This window comes from Xenopus laevis, chromosome 2L (genome assembly GCF_017654675.1).
Source record: "Xenopus laevis strain J_2021 chromosome 2L, Xenopus_laevis_v10.1, whole genome shotgun sequence".
Lineage (NCBI taxonomy): Eukaryota > Metazoa > Chordata > Amphibia > Anura > Pipidae > Xenopus > Xenopus laevis.
This window is the reverse complement of record NC_054373.1, coordinates 75579951-75607444: the sequence shown is the minus strand read 5'-3', so window position 1 is coordinate 75607444 and position 27494 is coordinate 75579951. Positions and strand designations below refer to the sequence as shown.

The 27494-nt window shown below is 35.9% G+C and overlaps 1 protein-coding gene across 1 annotated transcript in view; it reads right to left on the bottom strand.

Annotated features, from left to right (window-relative positions):
• The window catches only part of LOC121399983 (chemokine-like protein TAFA-2), a 204145-nt gene extending 178525 nt beyond the window's left edge, over nt 1-25620 (bottom strand). The window contains exon 1 of the mRNA XM_041582071.1: nt 25171-25620. The gene's annotated coding sequence lies outside the window, so the exon portion shown is untranslated. The remainder of the gene's footprint in view (nt 1-25170) is intronic.
• Between the last annotated feature and the right edge of the window lie 1874 nt (nt 25621-27494).

Sequence of the window (27494 nt, the reverse complement as noted above, 5' to 3'; positions counted from 1 at the left end):
AATTTGGACTATTCCCTAGTCTACATACACAAAAAAAATAGCAAAATTAGAATTTTTTTCATTCGAAAATTCACCTTTGATAAATCTGCCCCTAAGTGTCTGTCCAGCATTTCTCAGTGCTGTAATGGCTGTATGTATTACATAGTCTGTAAAACTTTTATTTGCAGCTTTCTGAAGAGATGTTAATTCTGTATACTGTATAAGCTGATGATTTGTGGCTTACCTTTGCCAGCATAGTGATTTCTCAGGATTTGTGATATCAGCTGCTTCTCTCATAATCAGAGACAGACTTTTATCATCCAAAAATGTAATTAACTCAGCATAAGACTCCTCTTTCTTACTTCTGTCCTCATCCAAGTCTGTGCCCTCTATGGGTTCATGCAGGATGGTTTCTTTAAGATTCATCAGACGCATGTGGTCTAGAAACTTTGTCTCCTATAGTTCATAGTTCTTTCATCTCCATCAAATATCATCCTGTTCCATGAATTTCCTCCTTCTATCCTGGGTCCATAACCTGTTGCCATTCTGCTTAAGAAACGGGATAACCGGTAGCTCAATCTCACATGAGCCTGCAGCTTTCTTTTAGACAAAGGAGAAACTGCATACAGACACCATGCTTCTCTTGCAGAAGATACAACTTTATTCTTCACTTCTGCATTAGCAGACAAAGATCATGTTACATGACACTGTTTCAGTATCAGATTACTATGGGATCTGTATGAGAGTACACCCATGAATGCATATATTAACAGGTGTACAGGTGTATGACACATTTAATTGTTAGATTTGTCCAAACTAATGTATAGATTAATGATTTTTGTATAGGTTTCCTAAGACTGTGTTTCCCATTGTAACATATCTATGAAGTCATCATTACAAACACAACTATAATAGCACATACTCATGTCAAGGGGCTGAAAAAATCATGACGTAACTAATTTAATTTAGTCAAACCTGTTCTATGATTCTGCCACGAATTTAAATACAGACCAGTTTGTTATCACTACATAAAAACCTGAATTACCATATGAGAAACACCTTGCTGTTTTCAGTGTTTTCAGTATAGGAGGGTGATGAAAGACTATATTTATTCTTGTTTACCATTTGAATAGTGTTAACACTTGCGACATGTTTGCTATCAGAACTATCACACGGTATGATATATTTATTGAATAAAACATATCAGTCCTGCTAGGATATACAGCTTTATACATATAGACATCCATAATAAAATGTGCAATTAATATAGTGGGAAGAAAAAGCAAAATGCTACAACAGATGAAGAGCGTGTTGCCAAATGGAACTCAATAAGTTGCACCATTTTATGTATGCAGCACTGGTAGCACTTCCTTTATTAGACCTGGTACAACTTCCTAGGTATATAAATGTATACCCCAGCCTATAAATCATGTAATCTTCTGTCTTGCTTTGGGGCTTGCCTACTCTACAGCAGCCTTAAACTGATGTATTATCATTATCCTTTATTAATATAGCATCAACATTTATGCAGTGCTTTACAGCAATGATATTGATCTTGCACAATGTAGTAACAATATTATTGTATTAGATTCATACACAATATGGTGTATGAGTACACCAAATCACTTACCTGAATGTTCTTGAAGTGTAATAGGAATCCAAACAAACTCAAGATCCCAGTACTGCAACATAGTTGGTCTGTGACAGAATTTGGTAAAGCTCTGAGATCATGCTCATTAATGGCTGAAGCTGGTACAATTGTTACTGAACAATATTATTAAGGTATATCAAATTGTAACAGTTTAGAAAGATACAGCCAGGCTGTCCAGATAGGTCTGGCAGACTATAATTTATATGCATGGGCTAATAAGTTGCTAATTCAGTCTGAAGTGGCCAGATAATATCAGCCTGTATATGGCCATCTTAAGACGTATGGCTCCTGAACTTGTTTCATTATTTGTTGTGCAAACAGAAAATTAGTTTTGTGATGGTGAACTGCCCTTCTAATACTATCAATATGAGCCCAGGGGTATAACTACAGAGAAAGCAGACCCTGCAGCTGCAGGGGGGGGCCAGGAAGTATAGGGGCCTCATAAGGCACTAATTCATATACAATTTTAATAAATATTGGTAAAACAGGCCAACCTCTAGACATTTTGGGCCCTGAAAATTTATTTGCTGCAGGGCCCAGTAGCATTTAGTTACAGTATGCCACTATCTCAGCCATAACTATCCTAAGATTTTAGCCATTTAAACCCATCATTATAGTCTAGGGGAGACTTAGCAGTCTGAGCCTGGGCAATAGTTTATAGGCCCATTTACCACATAATACTTTAGAAATAAGACTGCTGTATAGTGATTTAATTTTTTTTTACCAACTCACAGACTACTCATACTCCTACAACAATAATGGAATAAAACACTACTGCATCATGTTAAATTTAATTTTAACTACCATCTAGCTGTTTAAGTGTACAGTGACTAAGACACTTTTTAGAACTTCATTGCTGCAGAGATATAATAAAATATGTATCATTTTTTGGTAAAGAAGAAAATAATACTCTGCTTTTGTTAAAATTCAGAAAAAGTCAGCCATTTGATACTTTGGCAAAATGTAGTAGTGAATTTTGGTTGGCAGTGGTGTAACTAACAGGGGAGCAGGGGGGTGCGATTGGCCCCGGGCCTGCACCCCCTCTGGACCCCCTGGCAGCTCGCACACCACTGTCTTCTACGGAGTTCTGGGCGTGCGGAGGGAGGCGGGGGCCCCGGCTGCTAGTCCCGCACCAGGGCTCGCCCCCCTCTAGTTACGTTACTGTTGGTTGGTTTCCCTTTCCTACAAGATAGGAAAATATGAAATGTATATGCAGCAGTCGTAGAAGAGGGGTCAGTAAGAAGATATGACTCGGACAGTGATGGGTGTAAATCTGGTACTGGATAGGCCCTAGTAGAATCCGAGTCACAGTAGAGGAATAATGAGATCTAAGTGAGATCTTGTGAGTATTTGTATTTTTACCTTCCTTCCAACATAGCTGAAGGTAAGGGTTTGTTTTTCCGAATGTATTGCTTGATCACCTAGCTAAGGCATGGAGAAGCTAAATTCTATCATTTAGTAGTATCATATACAGTACCATGATTTACAGTATTGATAAATATACCTTATGCTTGTCTAAATATATGTTATTCATGGCTGTCCAACCACTTCTCTATAATTATTCAAATGTTGAAATTATTTAATAAATCTAAATCACAGAAACTGCATGCATTTTGTTTTCCAGTCAAATAACTTGTACCCTATGCAACAAATTCTGTCTGACTAATTATCTTATAAACTTTATTCAGTTACATTTCATTTCCTTTTTAGACAATATTGTTTCATACACTCTGCACTCCTGTTAATAAAAGACATTCTGTTACACTCCAATGCAAGACAAAGCAAGGGAAAAAATATGCATACACACACAGATAGATGCAGACTGCAATTGCATACGAAATGAAATGTTCCTCCTGTTCATCAGTTATCTACATTATTATATCAATATTGCTCATGTGCATGGTTTGAGAATACTGCAGAATAGTCATGAGTAAAATGGAAATCAATTAAAAAGAAGCCTGTTTTACTGCATAGTAACAAAAACATTTGTGGTCCTATTTTTATTGAGAGGTTGTTATATAATGCAAAGATTTAAAAAAAGAAATATTATAACATACACATTTATTGGGCTGAGTTTGCTTTAAACAAAGATTTGTAATTTTTTTCAGTACACAGCTACACAAACAATATTTTGATGGCATGTGGAAAGAATTAATTATTGACATTATATAGAATCTGTTATAAGAACCTAAAAAATGTGTTAGACCACTGAATTATCTGTATGAATAATTCAGTCAGACCATTTTATCCAGTACAGATAAAATTCACCTTTAAGTTAACTTTTAGTATGCTATAGAATGGACAATTCTTTTTTTTTTTTGTAACATATTTTTATTGAAAAGATTCAAGTTGGTTTACATTAAATGAATCATATATATGATTGGCAGCATCTTACAATATACAGTAAGTAGGTTACAACACTAATACTTTCGGATTCTATGTAGATCCAAACTTCACTTTACTATATAAGGTAGTTAACAACAAGTCTTAATAAAACTTAATAAAATACTGTAGGAGAAAAAGATAAATATTGTCTCCTCTTTATCTTTGACTTTGTACCTTATAGTCAAGGAGTTTTTGTAGATATAATTGGAAAATCACATAACCAAAAATACATAACTGTATAGAAAAAAGGAACTGATGCTATGGATAGTCTAATATCCCATATAATATACTAGCAATAGCATCAGTTCCTTTTTTCTATACAGTTATGTATTTTTGGTTATGTGATTTTTCAAGAATGTTTGCCAAGAATGGAGAATTATTAGGCAACATAGTTCAATTGTCTAGGTCCATACTTTCCCAAGGTGCCCAAATTTCCAGGAAGTGTTGGGTGTAGCTATTCCTGATTCAAAAGCCTTGTTAACCCTTCTCTTAATTTCAGTTAAAGTAGGTGGATTAGGGGACTTCCACTTTATTTATTTTTGGGAAAGGTTTACCTAACAAAAAAGTGCATTGATCTACTGGTATTGAGATCCGCAATATTGTGCTCAACAGTTTTGATATTTCAGCCCATACCGGGAGTATATTTAGGCAGTCCCAGAATATATGTTTGCCATCTATACTGAAAAGAGCTCTGAAGCATCAAAGGTTGCGAAATATGTCGAGGAAGAGCCTCCATTTTGCTAAGATTAATTTTACAGCTAGAAAGCTTACTATAGGTATCAAGGACTTTATGTAGGTTTTGGAGAGAAACTATCGGATTGGTTAATGTTAACAAGACATCATCTGCAAAAAGTGAGATCTTATATGTTGCAGGACGCATTGTGACCCCGGAAATGTCTGGATAGTTTCTAATTACTGCTGCTAAGGGCTCAATGCTTAGTGCATATAGAAGAGGGGGTAATGGGCAGCCTTGCCTGGTCCCATTCTTACATAGTAACATAGTAAGTTAGGTTGAAAAAAGACACATGTTCATCAAGTTTAACCTTTTAACTTTTTTTTGACCTGCCTAACTGCCAGTTGATCCAGAGAAAGGCAAAAAAAACCATCTAAAGCCTCTTCGATTTGCCTCAGAGGGGGAAAAAATCCTTCCTGACTCCAAAATGGCAATCGGACTAGTCTTGTACTATGAGCTATCTTCTATAACCCTGTATTCCCTCACTTGCTAAAAAGCCATCCAACCCCTTCTTAATGTATCACCCAGTACAACTGATTCAGGGAGAGAATTCTACATCCTCACAGCTCTCACTATAAAAAACCCCTTCCGAATATTTAGGCGGAACCTCTTTTTTTCCAATTTGGAATGGGTGACCTTGTGTCAGCTGGAAAGACCTATTGGTAAATAAAGCATTAGAGAGATTTCTATATGATCCCCTTATATATTTATACATAGTTATCATATCACCCCTTAAACGCCTCTTCTCCAGGATGATCATCCCCAATTTGGCCAGTTTTTCTTCATAGCTAAGATTTTCCATACCTTTTACCAGCTTAGTTGCCCTTCTCTGTACCCTCTCTAATACAATAATGTCCTGTTTGAGTGATGGAGACCAAAACTGTACAGCATATTCTATATGGGGCCTTACCAGTGCTCTATAAAGTGGAAGAATGACCGCTTCCTGCCGTGAATAAATGCCCCTTTTAATACAACTCAAGACCTTATTAGCCCTTGATGCTGCTGAATGGCATTGCTTGCTACAGCCAAGTTTATCATCTACAAGGACTCCAAGATCCTTTTCTATAATGGATTTGCCTAGTGCAGTCCCATTACAGGTATAAGTGGCTTGGATATTTTTACATCCCAGGTGCAGGACTTTAAATTTATCAAAATTGAATCTCATTTGCCACTTAGCTGCCCAGATCGCCAGTTTGTCAAGATCCTGTTGCAAGGATGCCACATCCTGGATGGAATTTATTGGGCTGGATAGTTTTGTGTCATCTGCAAACACTGATACATTACCCTCCCCTAAGTCATTAATGAACAAGTTAAATAAAAGTGGACCCAATACCGAGCCCTGAGGGACCCCACTAAGAACCTTACTCCAAGTAGATACTGTACCATTAACAACCACCCTCTGTACCCGATCTTGTAGTCAGACATTTTGAATGCGATCCTTTAAAGTGGACCTGTCACCCAGACACAGAAATCTGTATAATAAAAGTCCTTTTCAAATTAAACATGAAATCCAATTTCTATTTTTTATTAAAGCATTCATAGCTGTTGTAAGCTCATTTAAAAATCTCAGCTGTCAATCAAATATCCCTGGGCATGGAGGCGGGGCAGACAATTACTTTCACTTTCCATTCAGCACTTCCTAGATGTCACTGCTCTCCACACATTCCCCCATTCTCTTCACCGTAATTGTGTAACCAGGGCATGGGGATGGACATCAGGTCCCCCATTCTGGTACATAAGCAAGATTCTGAGCTGATGCAAGGCTTGTCTTAATAACAGTGTCCACAAAATGGCTCCTGCCTGCTTGCTATAATTATGAATTCCCAGACTGAAGGAAACTAATCTGTTTGCTAAAATTTTGGAAAACAGTTTGAGACCTGAAATCAGCAATGCAATTGGTTTATAGTTGGCGCACTGATTTCTTTCCCTTCCTCAGGTATAAGGGTGAGAAAAGAACTCAAAAATGAGGGTGAAGTTAGGGATCCTTGAAAAATGTATTCAAGGGGAAATAAACAATTTCACTAGATGGGTGCAAGAATATGTGAATATATCTTATAATATTTATAAGGAAACCGATCTGGTCCTAGAGATTTGCCAGTAGGCATATTTTTTTTTAGATTAAATACAAATTCCACTGATGTAATAGGTTTGTTCAATGTTGAAATATCTTCCTGGGATAATTTAGGAAGGTTCGCTTGTGTGAAGAATTTGACTAACAAGCCTGACTCTTCTGAGTTATTAGTAGTAGGTATATTGTACAGTTTGGTATAGTACTTATTAAAGGTGTCTGCTATCACTTCTTGGTTAGGGATGGGCGAATTTTTTTGCCTTGTTTCCCCGAAAAAATGACGCCCATAGACATAGGCATTGTGCGTCAAAATAAAAATACGCGCAACAAAAATTTTTTGACGCCCATAGACTTTAATGGGCGTCGGCAACATTTCGCCGGCGGCGAATTTTTGCCGAAACAAAACGGATCAAATTCACCCATCCTTATTCTTGGTTATAAGTTAAATGTCCTGAAGGGGTGTTCGCTGTTATTCTAGACTGATTCCTTTGTTCCTTAAGTTTCCTCGCCAAGAGCATATGTTGTTTTCACTCCTTGCTCATAAAATTTTAGTTTAGTACATAGAATAGCTTTTTCTGCAGCTTCATGTTTGAGTATTGAAAGTTGTTTTCTAGCATCTAACAATTGAGCTAAAAGGCTCTCTGAACTATTTCTTTAGTATTGTGATTCAAGTTCAAAATTTAAGTGTTAAGCGTTTCGTATCTCATACGTATGGAAAGTTTTTTATTGCTATTATCTATCCCATGGTGGTTGCCTTATGGGCTTCCCATAGTGTTAAAAGTGACTGAACAGATCCTTCATTTAGTCTAAAGTACTCTTTTAAACTTGGTCAATTTGCTGGAAAGTGGCAGGATCATGAAGTATTGATAAAACACCAATGAGGCTCTCTTGGTGGAATTTTGGCCAGATTTAAATTTAGTGTTATAGGGGAATGGCCATGTAATTGGGTGTATTTCACTAGTGTAGGGTAACTGAAGGCAGATAAAAAAATAATCTATATGAGTATGTATCTTATGAACCGGCGAATAGAATGTGTATTGAGAATCGTTCGGGTGGTAGAGAAGGCGAGAGGGCTAAATCTGGCATATGAGGTGACCCCAGAATCCTAGACTACTGTGGGCTTGAAGTTGGCTTGGATAAAGAAGATCCTGGTCTTAGCCTTAATTCCCAGTGCTCCCATCAGTTTACCAAAATTTTTGGGGTGCGTCAAAGTGTGAATTTGCCCATGGTGGTTGATAACCAATTTAAAAGGGAAACCCCAGCGATAAAGTATCTTATTATCCCTTAGAATCTGGGTAATTGGTTTCAGTTCCCTCTGCTCAGCCAATGTTACAGGTGATAGATCTGAATATATTTGCAGTTTATGATTTTGGAATTCCAGCGAGGTTATAGATCTTGTTTTTGCCAAGTTATTTATTTGCTTTCATAGTAGTGAATACAGACTATGATGTCTCATGGTGGTTTTGTTGGCAGGGGTTTCACAGCAAGCGATCTGTGTGGTCTGTCCAGCCTCCATCGTTCAGATGGAATCTCAGGCTTCAGATATGTATACAAGTCCATCAAATATTGTATAATTCCCGGGCCAATATCTTCCGGGACCCCTCTGAAATCAAGATTTTGTCTACAGGATTGATTTTTCTAAATCCTCACATGTATCTTTGAGCTGCGTCATTTCTTCCTTAAGTTCTAAATTTTCCTGTTTCAAACCAGCCAGCCTTTGTATTATGTCATCTGTATATGTCTCAAGCTTGTCGATACGTTCTCCTAGATCTCTGAGATCTTTTTGTATTTCCATAACTACAGAGGAAAATGTTGTTGTGATGGTGCGCGTAATGGTGGCATGTAGCTGCTCTTGAAGCAGTGCCAGTTGTTCCTGGAGTATGCGTGCTATAACCGGAGAGTCTTTTCCAGAAGACGTTTTAAGTTTAAATTGTGCCGACTGACCTGGTAATGTCCTGGGGTCCGACAATGTGGAAGTTTCAGGGAGCAGTGGAAAATCTGGTCCAGATAAAGGGGAAGCAGAGGAGACACTGGGCTGTCTTCACCACACACCAGCATTGACTATTCTGTGTAAGAACGGGGACAGCATTGCTTTCTGCTCTCTTTGCTTTTTTCCCCATTTGGTGCATGCCGCAGTTGTCCTCTACCTCCAGGTGTCCCAAGCTTTAGCTGTAAACTTACGTAAGCCTATTTCTGGGTAATATACAGGCCTTGGTCATGGAGCCCTCAGTAAGTGGGTGTGTTCCATTCCATAGTTGGCCACGCCCCCCCAGAATGGCCAATTATAAGAAACATTTCAATTGGTCTTTATCTATTTTTTTTATTGTTTTTGAATTATTTACCATCTTCTAACTTTTACCAATTTTCTAATAGGAGTCACTGATCCCATCCTAAAAAACAAATGCTGTGTAAGGCTACACATTTATTGTTATTGGTTTTACTTATCGTTCTATTCAGGCATTCGGTTATTCATATCACAGTCTCTTATTCAAATCAATGCATAGTTGCTGGACCCTAGTAACCAGACTGCTGGAATTGCAATCTGGAGAGCTGCTGAATAAAAAGATAAATTACTCGAAAAAAAACACAAATAAAGAATGAAATCCAATTTCAAATTGTCTCAGAATATCACTCTCTACATCATGGTAAAGCTTAAACTTCTTTAATGTTTCTGAAAAATCATGTTGCAGCATAATGAGGAAGAGACATATATTTCACACATCAACTTTTAGGGTGACCACAAACATTTTGAAAATCACAGCTAATAAGGCATGTGCCCAAAATAAACATTCTTAAAATGTAAATAATTTTATATGGCTCTGTAGATTTATCAAATTCGAGCTTGCCTTCTTTCTCAATTGCTGAAAAATGTGTAACAAATCTATGTGAATCTATGTGTTTGTAACCTGGAATAGTGGTGATTTATCAAAGACAACAAACTCGAAAAGTCAAATAAAAAAGATCATCAAGTAAAAGAGTTTTTAAAGTTAATGGGAATCGATTTCAACAAATTAATATTCCTAATTATTTTTATAATATTTGAGATTTTTCATCTCATTGAAAATTAATGAAAATTAGATTTTTGCTACTGTATGTGTGGCTTTTCTTCTGTGAAAAAAACATGACCTCAGCTATTTAGAGTTTTTTTGTAAAACTACTGCCAAAGAATTAAAAAAAAAAACACAGGTATGTAAGAAAATCTGATGCATTTTGTCTCCTTGAACTTGAAAATTGTCCTCCCCGTGGGAGATTTATTTTTGAACTGAAGAATTCTAATGGTTTTAAGCAGTGCAAAAACACACATTTGTTAACACTTTCTTAAATGTCAGGAAAATGTTTCTGACAGTCAGGAAAATATTTTAACAAATTGGCATTCATGTGTTTACTTGCAGAATTTAACTATAATACCTTACATTCATCTTCTAACCAGGGGCGATCCTGGTCATTTTGCCACCTGAGGTGACCTTTCTTTTGCCATCCCTCCCCACGGCACTCACCTCTTCAGCACCGGAGGGAGTAAGGGCGGTCCACTACATGCTGGAGGGGTCGGTGGTCCACGTTACTAGTGCAGAGAGCACAATTGTGCTCTCTGCACTAGAAGAGCCGAATTTCCAGGTTGAAAAGCAGAAATTCGGCTCTTAGTTACCAGGAGCTGCATTTTGCCTGGCAACCAGGGGGGTGCTGCCACCTGAGGCTAGTGCCTCAACGTGCATTATTGGTGGAGCGCCCCTACTTCTAACCCTGAAATTAAGCATAATATTCCTTTAATGGGGATTTACTAGTTTGGTGAAAATCATTGTCTGAAATAGTAGTATGGTATGGGAACTGTTATCCAGAATGCACAGGACCTGGGGCTTTCCAGATAACGTATCTTTCTGTAATTTGTATCTTCATACCTTGTCTACTAGAAAATCATGTAAACTATACAGAAATCATGTAAACTAACACAGAAGTAAAACCCAAAATGAGGGTTCACTCTGAAGTACTATTTTTAAACATTTAAAAATGCATAGAAATAGTCTGTGTAATAGGCACCCCAGCATCATATTGTTCAATTTAGACCCAATGTACCCAGGTGCATAGGGAATCAAATGATTCCCCTTTCAGATTAAATAATATGTAATGAACTAAACTTTAAACATCATTTAAACATCATAGTATTAATATGAAAATAACAATTGATAAGAAAATAATAACCCCATACATTCATCTAACATAATTAATAAGGTCCTAAAAGGTTAACAATAATCACTCAAAAGTTTGTACTGAATATAACCCAAATATATCCATACTCCTGTTACTATAGGTCCATGCAGTGGAACACAGAAACTGGACCACACAGGTAACACATTTAATGGTTTAAGCTTAACCAGACAGGATATCATAAAAAAAATCAGAATGTTGTATTGACCTCTGTGGTGTTTTATAAGTAAAATCAGCTATGAAGATGTTAATAAGAACAGCTCTCAGATGCATATTATCAATTAATCCACCACTTGGCTTTTCCTAGGCTTTTCAATTTTCTGCTGGGGTGAATAAAGTGGTTTTATCTCCCTGTAGGAGGTTATTATACAAAAACCTATCCTAGAAATTACTGTTTATTTAGCAATCTAGTACATAGTAATTTTGTTCAATTCCCTTAAGTATGTTGGTGCTCTTTCAATAAATTTTCAGGTTAAAGATTTCCCATAGGGATCAATGCAACCTGAAATTGGCAGATAGAGACACGACAGAAACTGAATCACACCATTGTATTTTTATGTACCATGCATATACAGATATATATATATATATATATATATATATATATATATATATATATATATATATATACTGTATTTACAATATATATATGTGTGTGTATATACATACATATATATTATATATACATATATTATATAAATTATAATTTTTGAATTTCTAAAAAAATAAATATATACATATTTATTTTTTTAGAAATTCAAAAATTATAATTTATAATATAAATTTTAACAAGTTTAACGACTGTTTCTGACTTTAGAACAGGGTATTACCACACTGTTCTGTTCAACTGCTGGACAACAATACTGTTTAATTTATGAACCTTCACCCCTCTTCACAATGCTTTTTCAAAATTCTTATAGTTTTCACCTGAAATAGAAAACTCATATAGGTGAATGTAATAAAATTTGGAAAGAGAAAAATAATTTGCATAATTAAGAATTACAATTTGCATTTCGTTATTGCATTGCAAATTTTTATTAGGCATTGCAAATTTTAATTGCACCCTTTTAAGAAGTGTTTGAAGTTGTCTTTTGGAGCAAACTTGCAAAACTTTGTCCACTGTCGGAAGAGGTCACTAAACAGTTCCCGGGTTCATGCAAATAAAATTTTATTTTCGTATTGTGAATATTTTTTTCCTTACTGACTTTTTTTTTACATTCCCTTAATAGTGCATAATTTGTTGTCTTTCTGAAAATGTCAATTGCAACAACATTTTGTGAAAGGGAAATGCAGCAGTAGCAATACTGTCATTTATTCTTGCTATTAATACTCTATTCTTGCTATTGATCTGGGTGAGGACCTTAAAATGGATTATGGGCTTTTTAGTCTTTTCATGCATGCTGATTCTGAGAGAATATAACTTAGCAACAGTACATTTGGTATCATATATAGATTCTATAAATGATTAACTGTCTCTTATAACTTATAATGCATAATTATATATAGAGGGCAGTATGTTTCTGCTGGTCAGAAACAAAAAATGAACCAAGGGAATTTTTTCTTCCCTTGGTTCTTCCCATGCCTATTATGCAATATTCATCCTAGTAAACCTCAGCAACAAAGAGATGACTAAAGATAGATAGATAGAGAGATAGATAAAGAGAGAGAGAGAGAGAGAGAGAGAGAGAGAGAGAGAGAGAGAGAGAGAGAGAGAGAGAGAGAGAGAGAGAGAGAGAGAGAGAGAGATGATAGATAGATAGATAGATAGATAGATAGATAGATAGATAGATAGATAGATCTTCTTCTGAATCTTTCCATCAAATGGGGGTCAATGACCCATCTTAAAAACTTGAATCGAATTACAGTAGATGTGCCTTGATAAATCTGGCCCTTAATGTGAGATGCAACTGAAATGAGGAAAACATATCTCACTGTATATCACATAAAAACTCTATTGCAGTCTATCTGAAACTGAATTGGGAGAAAAGTTTTTTCTCCTTGAGTTCAATCTCGTCCATCAGTTTTCACATGCTAAACCATGAGATAACGTTTTCTCACTAAATTGAATCTGGCCCATAGTCTCAAATAGAATTTAAATAAAAAATACCATAATTTCCTTTCTTTTGCCTAATATAACATCTTGTTTTTTTTTTTTTGTGAAGGAATAAATGGCTCATCAAGTATTCATCTTTTAGAATGTGTAAAATCATTACAACAATTCAGCATTTGCAGATTTCTATAATTTTGTTCAACTTACCCTCTGCACTAAATTGTATATTTGAAATAAATATTTTCTGTCCAATAAAACTTTCCTTTCTGTGACATTTTTATAAAGAAAACCAACATTAATGAAAACCCCAAATACCAGGGGTATGTACTTCTACCCATGGAAGGATTAAGAACCACTGTTTGCACAAAATGAGAAAATACATCTATTTTCTACTACAAATCTATACTGTATACTATAAAATGTTGTTGAAACGTAATTAAAACAATCACATTGCAACAACCTTTTACTATCTTCTTGCATTTCCATTTGTACATCAACAACTGTAACATCTCTCCAACCTTGCCATAAAGTTTATAAAATAGCATTACCAACACTTACAAAGTGTATTGAAGTAGTAAACATTACTGCTTTTCCACTTTATAAATAGGGCCTTTATTCTGCTTACAAAAAGCAGCTTGGGTAGGGCCTGACATCACTGGGATATGTTGCCTAAAACCAAAAACTTCATAGCTAGGACAGTCGGGCCAGATTTCAAAATGAAGCGTCCCTAGGTCGCCCCCACCTCCCCTTCCCCCACTGTTCACACACTACCACCCACTCATACCCCTTTGCTTCACCTATTCCCCATTACAGCTGGTGCCAAATGTCAGAGCTGGTGACTGGGCAGATGGGTTAACATCCGGTCTTTGCTGCCCTAGGACCAGGTCTTTGTGGCCTGCCCACAAATCCAGTCCTCGGGATAGTCCTGTAATTTTTTTAATAACCTGTACAAAGAGAGGTGCCAAACACCTGTACAAGCACATGTATTTCCCTGTACTAAGCACAATTAAACATCATCTTTTATAGTATAGTGATCCTTGGAGGAAATCAGTGTGAACAAGGTTCATATCTCATCCTCTTACCCATTCTGCATTATCCATGGCAAACTGCCTTGTGTATTTAAGTAATCTAAAATACAACATACCCTCACAAATCATAGGATAAATTACTGATTCACTGCATATGTACACCGTACTCTCTACTGCAACACAATCAAATGATGTGTGATCACAAGATTGTATAAAATACAAAAGTCAAGGTTGTAAGCAAATTGGACTGGAAAAAATATAACAGGTTTATGTCTCATTAATTTGGCCAGACGCTTTAGATTAAAATATGCTCGGTAGAAAAAAAGAACTGTTACTCTTAGCAAAAGCTTATGACCAAAATCTAATACAACAACATTTAAGCCTTATTAACCAACTTCCAGCCAATAGGAGAAATGTCTGTGTTCCTCTTACAAGGCTAACATATGGCCAATGGTATTTTAAATATGGACAATCTGTTTACTAGGCTGAACTGAACCTGTGGAGCGGTGATTGCAATCATTTGCTAATCTGTCACAATGCAAACTCAGGTTTCCTTCTTTTTAATGAGCTATCACTAACAGGAGCCTGGGGATTTACAGAGGCATGCCAATGTCAATGTCTCTATAAACAACTGCAATTTATATGCAAAAAGGTAACTTTTCCAGGGAGTGCTTTATGCTTATAAAAAATTGTTAAAGGAATATAATATAATAGCATACAGTGAAAAATATTCAAATGGTTTATTACCTTAAAAAAATCTGGACAGAATAGAAATCACTTGTCCAAAAGCAATTAAAAGATTTACTCTGCCATGTACAGTATATCTAATGAGTGCAGATACCATTGTTTCCATTTAAAGAGGGAAGGGAGCTATTTATTAAGAGGGTGTTGGATGGATATACCTTTTGCCTCTAGCAAATAAAGTAGAATAAAGAAAATCTACTTGACAGGGTAAATACTTGGGTTAATGCACTGGTTCTAGTTTACAGTTAGGGATGGGTGAATTTGACTCGTTTCGCCAAAAGTTCGCCGCTGGCAAAATGTTGCCGACGCCCATTAAAGCCTATGGGCGTCAAAAAAAATGTGTCTTTTATTTTTTTTACGCACAACGCCATACAAGTCTATGGACGTCATTTTTGCAGCGAAACAAGGCGAAAAAATTCGCCCATCCCTATTTACAGTTATGGTAGAGAAGGTCAGTCACTCAAAGGCAAAACTAGCTAGTTACAGCAGCTGCATTTATAATTACTTATGTGTGCCAGTTAAAATATCATTCTATTTTTTTGATGAATGTAATTATTTGGACAGTATATCTGAATAGTGACTTGGTAGAGACCAATGTGGTTTATATATGTTAAGAAATGCTAAATATGTGTTGTTTTGTATACCAGCTTTTATGTTACATCAGGTTTTTTTAGAAGATATGTTTTGATTAATGATGCTTACATCGTGGTCTTATTTAGCAAAGTCTCTTAGCTTCAAAACCATTAATTATTTGAGTCAAACAGCAACCTTTACTATGGATTTATCTGCACTGAGCTGTTTTTTTTTTTTTTTGGGAGCCCTCGTGAGTCTTGGGTTTAATGAGGAGAAAAACCCACCAAAGTTCCATTACATGTCGGAATTTGCCATTAGGTTAGAGAGCTTTCAGTAATAAGAAACTTATCATGGAAAAATTGCCGCCTCACAATCTTGTTCTTAATGAGACACCTGCCCTGGCCACTTCCATAAGAACTGGGGCATGCCAGCAGATCACAAGAGGCATAAGGCTGCTCTGTAGTGAGATGTAAGCTGAGCGCACTAATTACTTGGGTGAGTTCCTGCAGGCAGATAATAGAAGAATAAAATACAGTATGAACAAAATAATCATAAAGAGAAAAAGAGAAGGAATAGATAAAATTTCATTTTAAAAAAGAACAATACTATATGATTAATAGTACAGTAATTGTATTTGAGGTATTTATTTGAAAGTAATGTATTGGGATACTGGAAGCTATTGAGAATTAGAAATCATTTATGTGACTTTAAGCAGATTTCAAATATTCTCCTTGTTTGGCAGAAGGGGCATTTGCCCTTAGAGGGGCCTCTTGGGGAAGAAAGTATAAAAGAAAAAGAACAATTGTTAATTATTTCCAATATATCTATAAAAAAGGCCATCCTGCTGCAGTCTAGCCATTGAACTGAATGTTAGAAGATGTAGTTCATCAGCAGCTGTAGGTCAGCAGGTTCAACAAGGGTCCCCTATGATGTCTGGGGACATCCATCTCCATCTGTTTCACGGTGTATAATTTTTTCATAGCTTGCAGTAGTTTTGGCCAGCATGCTGCTAGAGGAATTCCCTGTATGGAACACCATGCACACATCATCTACATTTTAATTCTAAATATCAAATCTGTGCTTCTTGTCTGGAATCCTCAAATAACCCTTGTCACAGAATGGGGTGCATGCTTCTTAATAAATCTCACAGAAGTCTTAGAACAAAATAACATATTAAAGCCCTGACACCATGGAAAGCACAAATAATGGACACACAGCCTCATTTGAGATCAAAAGCTATAAATACATGTACAATTGAAGCCATTCACAGTCAACTGCACCTGTAAGTGCCTATTCTGATGCATTACGCATAAGGGCACATATTGACACAAGAGAACCCAGGATTTCCAGGGTTACACTAGCGAGTTCAATTAATTGGTGCAACTGACTTGAGTCAACTGAATTGATATTGCTGTACTGGAAGTGACACATTCTAGTATAAATCCTGTGGAAACAGGGTACACTGCAACCTGCATTTTTTTTAAAAGATACAAATTTACATCCATTCGAAACATTCGTGTCTGGACTCTTGAAATGCCTCTAGTCTAATTTAACTTAATATAGTTCTTCAATACATTTCTAGTCTCTAAATATTTTCGAATGTGTCTGGACACTTGAGCACTGTGGCATGCCCCTAGCTCTCTGCTCTGGCTCTTGTCCTGCCCTTGTTCTCACTCCTGCTCCAGTTTTGCTCTTGTTTCTTACTCTATTCCTGCTCTTGTCCTATTTTTGCTCCAATCCAGCCCTGTTTCAGCCAGTCAACGGTTCTTCGCCTGCACCATCCTTATCTTTTTAAGGGTTTACTTTTCCTTTAATAATTTTCTTTGTTTTTGCAATTGTAACCATCCTTTTCCAGCCAGACCCTTGTTTCCGTACCTGTCGGCACTATTTGGCTGAAAGATTCACACCTTCCCCACTTTTCTCTTCTTAGTATTCCTTCCACAATTGCGATGACTGTACTGGAGGCAACAGTCAGTTTATAAGTATACATATGGTCACAAACAAAAGCACCCAAGCATTTACAGTACAGATGTATATTCACAAAATGCAGAAACATGGTTACTAAAAATAAGTCACACACATGAATAGAAAAACATACAGACAAAGACAGACAAACACACAAAATAAAAAACAAATAAAGATGGATGCAAAGAAATACATAGACAACTTACATCCAAAAACAGGAAAATGAATACTGGCACACAAAAAGGCACATGAAGGGGGTATTTACTAAAACTCTAATTTATCAGATTTTTTTTTTTAAACAAAGTCTAACTTCCATCCATGGATTGAACTAATTTATCAAAAAATCAGCAACAAAAACGTTGCGACAATATCATCAATTCGAATGACACAGCAAAAAATCGACTTTATCAAACTGTGGCAGTGACACGATTATAGTATGAAAACCAGAGAGGATCACAATGTCACGGAGTATTTTCTGATTTGGATTTTTAGCAGCTTTGTGGTTCAATAAACCTATAAAAATTCAATGTTTTTTTCCTATAAAAATTCAAGTTTTCCCCTTTAAAAACTCGACCAGAAAAATTTGAGGTTTAATAAATAGACCTCCTAAAATACACACATGCAAACAAATAAAGGCACAGAAAACAGCTGTGCAAAAGATAACATTCTGAGATTATTTCTTGTCTCGCCAGTTAGCAGTATAATCAATTTAAATATACCCTGGACAAACAGAGTATATGTCAGGCTGTAACAAAGGGGGATGCAGAATGGGTGGTGTGGTTGTGGGTTTTAAAATTAGAGAATGCCCAGTTTATGTTGCTTACAATATGGCAGTTTTTCTATTCCCTATTTCTACACATTAAAGTAGGCCTGGTTAATACAAATACACTCATGTAGTATAATTTCCACTGCAAGCTTTACAAATACATTTTGTCTATGTGATAACATGCCTGGATTTGAACCAGGAACCTGGTGTTTGTTACCACTGCCCTATGCAAGCAGACAGCTAAGGCCCAGGTTCATGCCTATGGCTATGCTTTGTAAATGCTAGTAAGCATGGCTTGCTTAACCTGTTGCCAATCTGGCCAAAGGTGATCTGTGGCTATAAAACCCCCTACTCTGCTCTGACTCAAAGCTCAGTATAAGTCTATGCTCCATAGTTTCTGGTTCTGCTGATAAGTTCCAGTATTCTGTTTTGATCCTTGCCTGTTTCTGACTTTGCATTCCTGCTGCCTGAACTAACCCCTGCCTGTGTTTGACTATTCTTCGGATCCTGATTTGGTGCTGCGCTTTTAAACTGTGTTTGACCTTGGCCTGTGACCTTGACTACACTTCTGCTTCCTGTTACGGTACCGAATTGTGTGTTTGGTTATTGATCCGGCCTGTCCCTTGACCATGCTCCTTGTTCTCTATTTCCTTTCTGTACATGTTACGGTTCCCATGGCTGCCCAGAGCTTCCCCCTTGTTCCTCCCCGGTGGTACTGGAGTAGCGGAGGGCTCCTCCCGAAGCCAAAGGGGTCTGCTATAGGCAGAAGAGTGGACTAAGATCGAGACCTTGAGGTTTGCTCTTGGTTAGGGGATATCATACTTTATAGTCTAGCCATTTTCATTTGTTTTGATCATCACTTTGCACTTACATGATTTACAGTATATATAGACTGGTTCCAATTTTCCACAGAAATGTACAATTTACATGTTAGCTGCTTATCTTATGGTTATATTTATAAAAACATCAGTAACCAAAGCATTCAGTTCTGTGTTTGAAAACAATGGTGTGATTCTTAAGAAGTAAATAATTCTCATTAAACAATTAATCTCAATACAAAAATGTGCATTTCATTAAAGCTGCTGTCAAATGAGTTTAAATAAAGCTTGTGACATATTTATGTACATATAATTGAAAATAAATCTCAGGGTACAACAAGTCTGACAAAATGTGTTATATGAAAACATAAACATTTCATATGAACATATGGTACAGAAAGGCTGCAATATATTATATTCTACGGCAAAAATCAAATGGTATGAAGGGATTATAAACTTACTAAAGTATATAGATTATCTATTAAACCTGCAATGGCAAATTATTTTGATTTTTATTATACTCTCAACAGTATAGAAAGTGTTAATTTTCAGTTTTATAGGTGTGTGTGCATTTAGTTTTAATGTATGATGTAGGGTTTAACACAATGATTATGGGGCTCAACAAAATTGATACACTAAACATTACAGCTACAGTGACTGGCAGGCAGTGTTGTACCTCCTAATTTACTACATTTTCATATCCGCTAAATTAGTAAAAGAGCATGGAAAGTTAAATAAATAAACTATTTGGTTCACGATTTAACTGCAAGTTCAGGTTCCATGGGACCCCCAGAAGAAAAATCCTTTGAACCCATGAACCTAATGAACATTGATCAGATTGTAGATTTATGGAAAAAAAAATTTTATCAGTAGACAGTTACTAAAACAGTCCAGTTAGCAAGTTCAGAAACATTGTAAAATGTTGTGCTTTTGCAAAATCTTTTTTACAAAAGAGCATTCTTGCTTGAGTTTCATGTACTTCATGTTGAAATTTTCACCAGACCTGTGTTTTTTCATCAGTGTTGCATCAAGCTTCCTTTAAGGTCAGTTTGCTCATAGCTTCCCTTTTTCCATAACAAGGCTTGTAAAAAATATTGCCATTGCCATTCCGTGACAGTTCCAAGAATAACTAAGACATGGTAGAATTCTGTACTTAAAGCAGTTGTACTGGCATATATATTCAGTAGTTTCAAGAAGGGGTTAAGGCACACTGGAAAGGCTTCAGATATTTGGGGAGGGGAGTTGCCATCCTGTTGATAAGATAAACTTTAGGCTAAACCTGTGTCTTTTTTCAACCTCATCTACTATGTTAAAAAAAGGTGTACTCAATTCAAATTTTACTATAACTGGCATTCAGGCTGTTTTCCTACTATTGGGGGAACTAGAACAGAATAGTGGTAGCACTGCCTTAGCCAAAACAATATGACTTTATCTACAAAACCATGGCTCCTCAGAAGAGACTGGTGTGTGCTTAGCAGCAAGTATCATTGTATGATTCTATTTGTTCTGTATCTAGTCAAGTATATGTATCTCTTGTATACATTTGCAGTTTAGCAGACATGCATGTAACTCAGATCTAAAATTAAAAGTAGAATCACTTGGGGTGCAACAATGTAAGACACTCCACAATGATTAAGAACACTTATTTAATACCCAGGGCCAGTGCTCCTGTTTGCTAAAAACTGCAACAACTAGGGTATTGTTGCAGAAGTCAGTCATTACCATCTTCTTAGGTTTTTCCTTTCTTCTATTTCTTTTCTCCCATGCAGGTACATGCGCAGTAAAGTGAAAGTCTCTACTGTGCATTTGCCTGCTCATGGCTGGAGGAAAAAGAACAAAAGAGAAAGTAGATTGTGGCCAATCAGCTTCTACAAAACAAGAAGCATGCCAGAGCAAGGCCCAATGTGACAGCATGCCAGAAAGGTAGTTAGGGGGACCATGTGAAATATGCTTATTCAGAGTGCACATTTTGTACATATACATTTACTGTATACACCATACAGTATATCATCATGCATAGTTCAAGCTTACCTACAGTATGTTTGTATCACTCTCCGTTAATGTATGTTAAAAAAATATGAGAAATACAAAAAAAGGTGCCTGTGTTGTATCATAGAATAATTTTCTTGCATTTAAATCCAATATTATAAATTTTTAGCCTGCCCAAAAATGCTTAGAAAATTGCTGAAAAACTGAGTGCAAAATTGAGTGAACACAATAACTGCATACATGCAGTATGGGAAGGCCCTATAAATATCTGATTGCAAATATAAACCCAGGAGTGCACTCATTTTACAATTATCTAATAAAACAGGTTAGAAGGGATTGGTACAATGATTTCTCATTTAGTCTCTGCTCAAAACCTTATTAAGTAAAGCTCTTAAGTTCTTCGCTTTGTATATTTGTATTTATGCACCTTTCTGACTTTTGCATTTACACTTTATCCTTTAAATAATCCAAGCCAAAGTACTTGGTTCAAGTACCATGCTGGATTATTTGTCAGTAGTTTATAAGGCATTTAGATGAAACAGGCATCAAGGTGAAGAAGGCACTATAAACAATTCTGTCTTCCTATTCTTTGGCCGTTAATGTTTCAGTCATATACAACAAATGCATGATATCTCTTTTCAAATATATCTTTCCATACACTGTACAGAGATGTTGAAAAGGTCTCATATGCTAGCAACATTTAATACACTGTCATATCATTCATTTATAGATTATTCAAAATGCCATAGTGATTAGCTCAAAGTCCCTCACAAAGATCATCAAATATTGCTGCTTCAAGCAAAAAAAAAAAAAATATGCTTTACACAGTGACCCTAATATATGTAAATTAAACCATGGGATTGTGTTGTGCATGATTTGGCAGAGCTGCAACAAATTTACATTATTACATTAAACTGTATTTTTTCAGATTGCAATCTGTAACATTTAGGAATGCTGCTAATACTATTTTATGATCCATACGGCTTATACCATTTTTTTTGGCTAATATAATCATGGTTCTAAATTGTTTTAAGTGAATTCAAGAGTAGACAAACATATTTTATTTTCTCATAGTGTAAAAAGGAACATGTGGTATTCAGGCTGATTAAAAGCATAATTAAAGAAATCACCATTGTGTTTAAAAACTTACCAAGTACTCCTATTGTACTCCTAGTATTCTTATTAATCAGATGTTGTTTTAAAACTTTAAAGAATGAATAGATTGCCAGCTGATGGGCCACTGCCTGTTCACTCCTCATACATAATGTAGATATGTACTACTCTGGTAACCCTTCCTGCTCCTTTTTTTAAATATAAAACTGACACCTGTGATCATGTGCAGCTGTTAAAACATCTGCTAAATAGTAAAGAGTCAAGTGACTAGAAAATAAATGCGGTGGATTCCCTTGGAGATGCATGTAAATATCTGAGCTATAATGTGTGCCAAGTACAGGTCATTTATCAGGAAAGATTTAGTTATTGTTACAAATTACTGTGTATCAAAATTAATTTATCCTAATTCCTGATGGGGCATTGCCATACTTATAGAACAAGTAAAGTCAATGTGGAACCTACACTACAGAAGGTGCTTTTCTGTTATGTCCACTAGTACCAAATGAACATGAGTCAGATGTTCTCTATGATATTCACCAGGTTAGGCCAGAGAATTTCACAGACAGTACTGTCTGAATAAGTCACTACACATGCACCAAGATGAACGTCCTTTGCCTTTTAATTGCATTTGTCTCTGTGGAATTCATAAAATCTGGCATTTGCAGACCTGTGTTGACTGCAGATACCTTTTAAAAACAATTCCTGGAGGATTAACGGCAGTGTCTAATTTTTATCTGCTGACCACATAGATATAATTTAGTAAATGCTAACACAAAGGTCACATTTCCTAATTTTCCATCTCGCTGACAGCAAGAGAGTTTTTACTGCTTATGATTTTATAAGCAACTTGCAAAGAACACGAACAGAAAGCAGTTTTCTTTTTACTTTTTACTTTTCACATATGACTGCATCAGAAAATAAAGGTTGTACGTTAGAAAATGTGTTCCATACGGTCCAGGGATTAAAAAAAGGGATTTAAGATAAGCACTTATTACATTGCCAGAAACCATTCTCAGTCTTCCTTAATGCTAAAGTGTAACCTTATTTATACAAGTCATCCCCTTATGCCATTGCTTCCATATGAAACTTATTACTGAAAGCTTCTATTTTTGGAGTTTATGCACCAAAACCAAGAACTATGAAATGATATGTGCAAAAAGCCAAGATAATGCCCTTTAGCCTATAGTTTTCTGAAAATGCCCTGTAGCAATGAAGGACCAAACACATTAACATTGCAGTGTTTAAATCTCCATGCCATTGGGGATATGACAAACTTAATTTCTGTTCACAAAACATGAATCTTATATTGTTGGCAAAGCAACAACTGTATGGAAACTGAATTTTAGGATATACTGGGAGCGGCATCCATGCTAATATGACATAAGCTAGACAAAATGACTAACTATGTTTATAGAAGCGAAAATGACATGGAATCATAGTAAAAAATAAAATGGCCTATTTAGTATAAACATTATTCACACAAAAAAATTGCATTGCTCAGCAATCCAAGAAAAGCTTGCACTCAAAACAGTGTATAAGGCTGTGTTGTTCACATATAGAAAATTACTTCTCATTCCCTAAACAAGCCTGCAAAAGGGCAGAATCCATTGCTTTAAGAAAAGGATAATCACAAAACAGGATCTGTGTGATGAATAAACCGCAATCATACCCACAATAGCTGGCCTGTGCTCATGGAATAGCAAGCAATCCTGCTGTACTGGAGAAAGTTTGCCTCAATACAGCCAATCATTGCAGTCACTTGGGCTGTAGCTCCCACAGTTTTCCTTTAATGTGAAGAACGTGGGACTAAATAGATGCACAGTTTATATTTATTTGCTAGTAGTTTGTGAACCCCATCTGTGGCAGTAGTAGCAGACAAATCAGAAAAAAGCTTATTATAACCCAATGATGTTTCGGTCAGACCGCAACTGCCATAAATATGTTAATTAAATATTGCTATTGTTTGACATTTCTGTTAACCCTGTGTATGGCTGCTGCAAGCTTGGTAAAGCTCAGTTTTGTTCTGTCTCACGTCGATTGTATATTGGGCGCTGTCAGACATAGGTAAACACAAAATGCTCTTTTGTATGTGTGTTTACACAGGAACTCTTGCCAATCTGCAAAGTTCATCCCCTGCTTTTAACACACACACAATGTGCAGTAAAATAAACCAAAGCTCAGATGCTCAAGCCTTTATATCCTTGTCCTTATAAAGCAGGCCAAAAAATTGCAGCATGCATGGTCACAGGTGGCATATTCTGCATATACAAAAAGGACATCTAATTTCATGCAGCAAAACCACGGCAATAATTATTTTTATTGATATCTCTGTTTTGGTTTTTTTCTAGGACTGTATGTTATATATTACTAGACTTTATGTTACTGTAGCATTAAGGAAGAAAAAAAATATTCTTTGTTAAAAAATAAATCTGGATTATCAAGGTACGTCTTCAACTATATTCATTTTTTAAAATTGGATAAGCACTTTCTCCTTACTCTTCATTCATGTAAATGCAAACTGCATTTTAATGTAAGGCAGCAGAGTGCCAGAGGCACAATACATTACTGTACCATGTACAGAGAATTTTGCATACAATACGCAGGACATCAAAGTACCTGAACTGCATAGCATATATTGTGAAAATCAAAGTCAACCTGCTAGCTTTAGAAATATATACTGATGTAAATGCCAAGTGTTTTTGCTGGTTATTATAGAAAAAAAATAACCTTGCCTTTTTTCATTTGCTCAGTTAACAAAACCCTGGAAAATACTGCAGAGGTTAAAAGTAATAAAAAAAAGAAAGCTTTAAAGCCTAAATGAAAGCACCATACAATAATCATTGTAATATTTTTTCCATCCATGGCTAAATCATACACATGGAATGATTACAGGAATTAAATTGCAAAAAACAAGTGATGGCAACAGAGAAGGGTTTCATTCTGTTGCTGCACAGTTATTGGATCTCTGGAAGCTGAAGATGCTTCAATTCACACCTGTATTCATAATAACCTTATTGGTAATGTACAGCACAGAGACTAAAGGTGTATTATCATCAACATATAGAAAGGACAAAAAAAGAGGATAATATCATACATTTGACATACCTGTGTTGTTTCTTTAAAATCACTATCCATCAAAGAATCTCCTTACAGTCCCATATTTTCTGGAAAGCACATCTTGTCTTCAGATCGAACACCAGCAAACTTAACTAATTTGCCTAACCCAGGGTTGCAGTTTCCCTAATCCATAAACTATCCAAAATTTGTATGATAATATAAAGCAGGTGACCAAAAATGGGATCTCCACTGAAACTCCTGTTTCTGAATCGTTGCTCTGGCTTTGCTGAAAATCAGAGTTTTCCCCCTAATCCAAAGTGGTTTTGAGGTGATGTCCCTAGGTAAAGTACAGGTACTTGGTTACACCTTATGTGTGCTGTGTGTGAGCATAGAAGTCCCAGAGATGCTAATTCAGAAAATGTTGTCTGGTCTGCTTTCACTATTTGAAAGAGATGCAGTCTGTGGTACCACAGAGAAATGCATTAGGCTAGCTTTGACTTCATTGGCAGCCTTAGCTTAAGCAGAATCCTAAGGGACAAGAAAAAAAATCTGGATGCTATAGCTGTGCTGCGAAAGAGACACAGTGCTCCCTACTGTTATGTTTTGGTATAGTAGGGGCACACAAACCTTTGCATAGAAAGCTTATATTGAGGGATTCAGAAATAAACAGAGAAGCTGCTTTTTGTACTGAATGCTATATCACTTTGTCACCCTAACTAAAGAAAAGGAATAGAAAGATGATGTTGAAGGTACATGTGTGTTTTCACCAATCTGTATTTTACAGACTTTGCAAAGGTTTATGTATATATATATATATATATATATATATATATATATATATATATATATATATATATATATATATATATATCTCCAGCATGGTCTGAATGAGTGCCACATCAAACCCTACAAGATTTCTTTATGCAAAAAGTCTAAAATAAAACACAAAATCTCACCAACTGTTATGAACTTATTGCAGCCATTATTTAAACAATTCCAACAAGCCAGCATCTTTTAAAGTTCATAACCGAAAACAATGTATAACCCATGGGCAGTGCTGCTTGAATTTCTCATTTTCACTGGGAATATCAAATCATAAATAAGCAAATGTTAAGAAACTGAGTACAATAGACACAAATGAATGTATCTAATGCCAAATTTGTTCCATTTAAATTCTTTCTGCTCTGCTGACATCTTCATTTCTTGCTATCAATTAAGTAACGCAGGCATGCTTGGCAATATTGTTTCATGCACTGTGTACTTTGCTTAATTTACAGCCTGAAACATGAAATGAAAATATCAAGTTGAAGACAAAGACACACATGCAATTAGGGTTTATTTTTACATCTAAAAGTAAGTCAATATACATATGCACCAAACCCTGAAATAAAACCTTAATATACAGGTATGGGATCAGTTATCTGGAAACCCGTTATACAGAAAGCTCAGGATTATGGAAAGGCCAGCTTCCATAGACTCCATTTTATCCAAATAATACAATTTTTTTCCCTGTATTAATAAAACAGTACCTTGTACTTGATCCAAACTAAGATGTAATTAATACTTCTTGGAAGCAAAACCAGTTTATTTGGTTTATGTCATTTTTACATGATTTTCTAGTATTCATAAAATCCAAATTATGGAAAGGATTGTTATCTGGGAAAACCCCAGGTTCATTCTTGATAACAAATCCCATACATGTATATAATATTCCGAAACAGTCCTTAATTGTATAGCATATACTGATTAGCAACAAAAAACTGTATTGACTAATAAGTAAAGAAGTCAGAGTAGTTCTCAGCTAAGGCACTAAATTGGGTCCCGAGGCAATGTTATTTCAGTGGGCTGTGGTAGACCCATGGCACACACATATTTTAAATTGCTGCTGTTCTTCACATGGAGACAAAGAACTAAGCCCCAACATTTTGCCATTCTGTATATTTGTTTTCGAGCCAATAAGCCAATGCTAAAAACTGTCCAGTGTGCTACAGAAACCACTTGTCTAGTGTATATATTGTTAACCCTTGGTGGGTTTGGTCTATATACTGTTCAGCACAAGGCACCTGTAAATGGGCATTTAGGTATTGGATAAGTTATCAGGAAACCCATTATCCAGAAAGCTCTAAATTATGGAAAGACCATCTCCCATAGACTCAATTTTAATCAAATAATTAAAAAATTTTTTTTTTTTTAAATGGTATAATTATACCTGTATAAGTAACCCTTGCTGAAGGCAAAACAATCATATTGGGTTTATTTAATGTTTACATGATAATTTAGTAGACTTAAGTTATGGAGACCCAAATTACAGAAAGATCCCATATCCAGAAAACCCCAGGACCTGAGCAATCTGGATAACAGGTCCCATACCT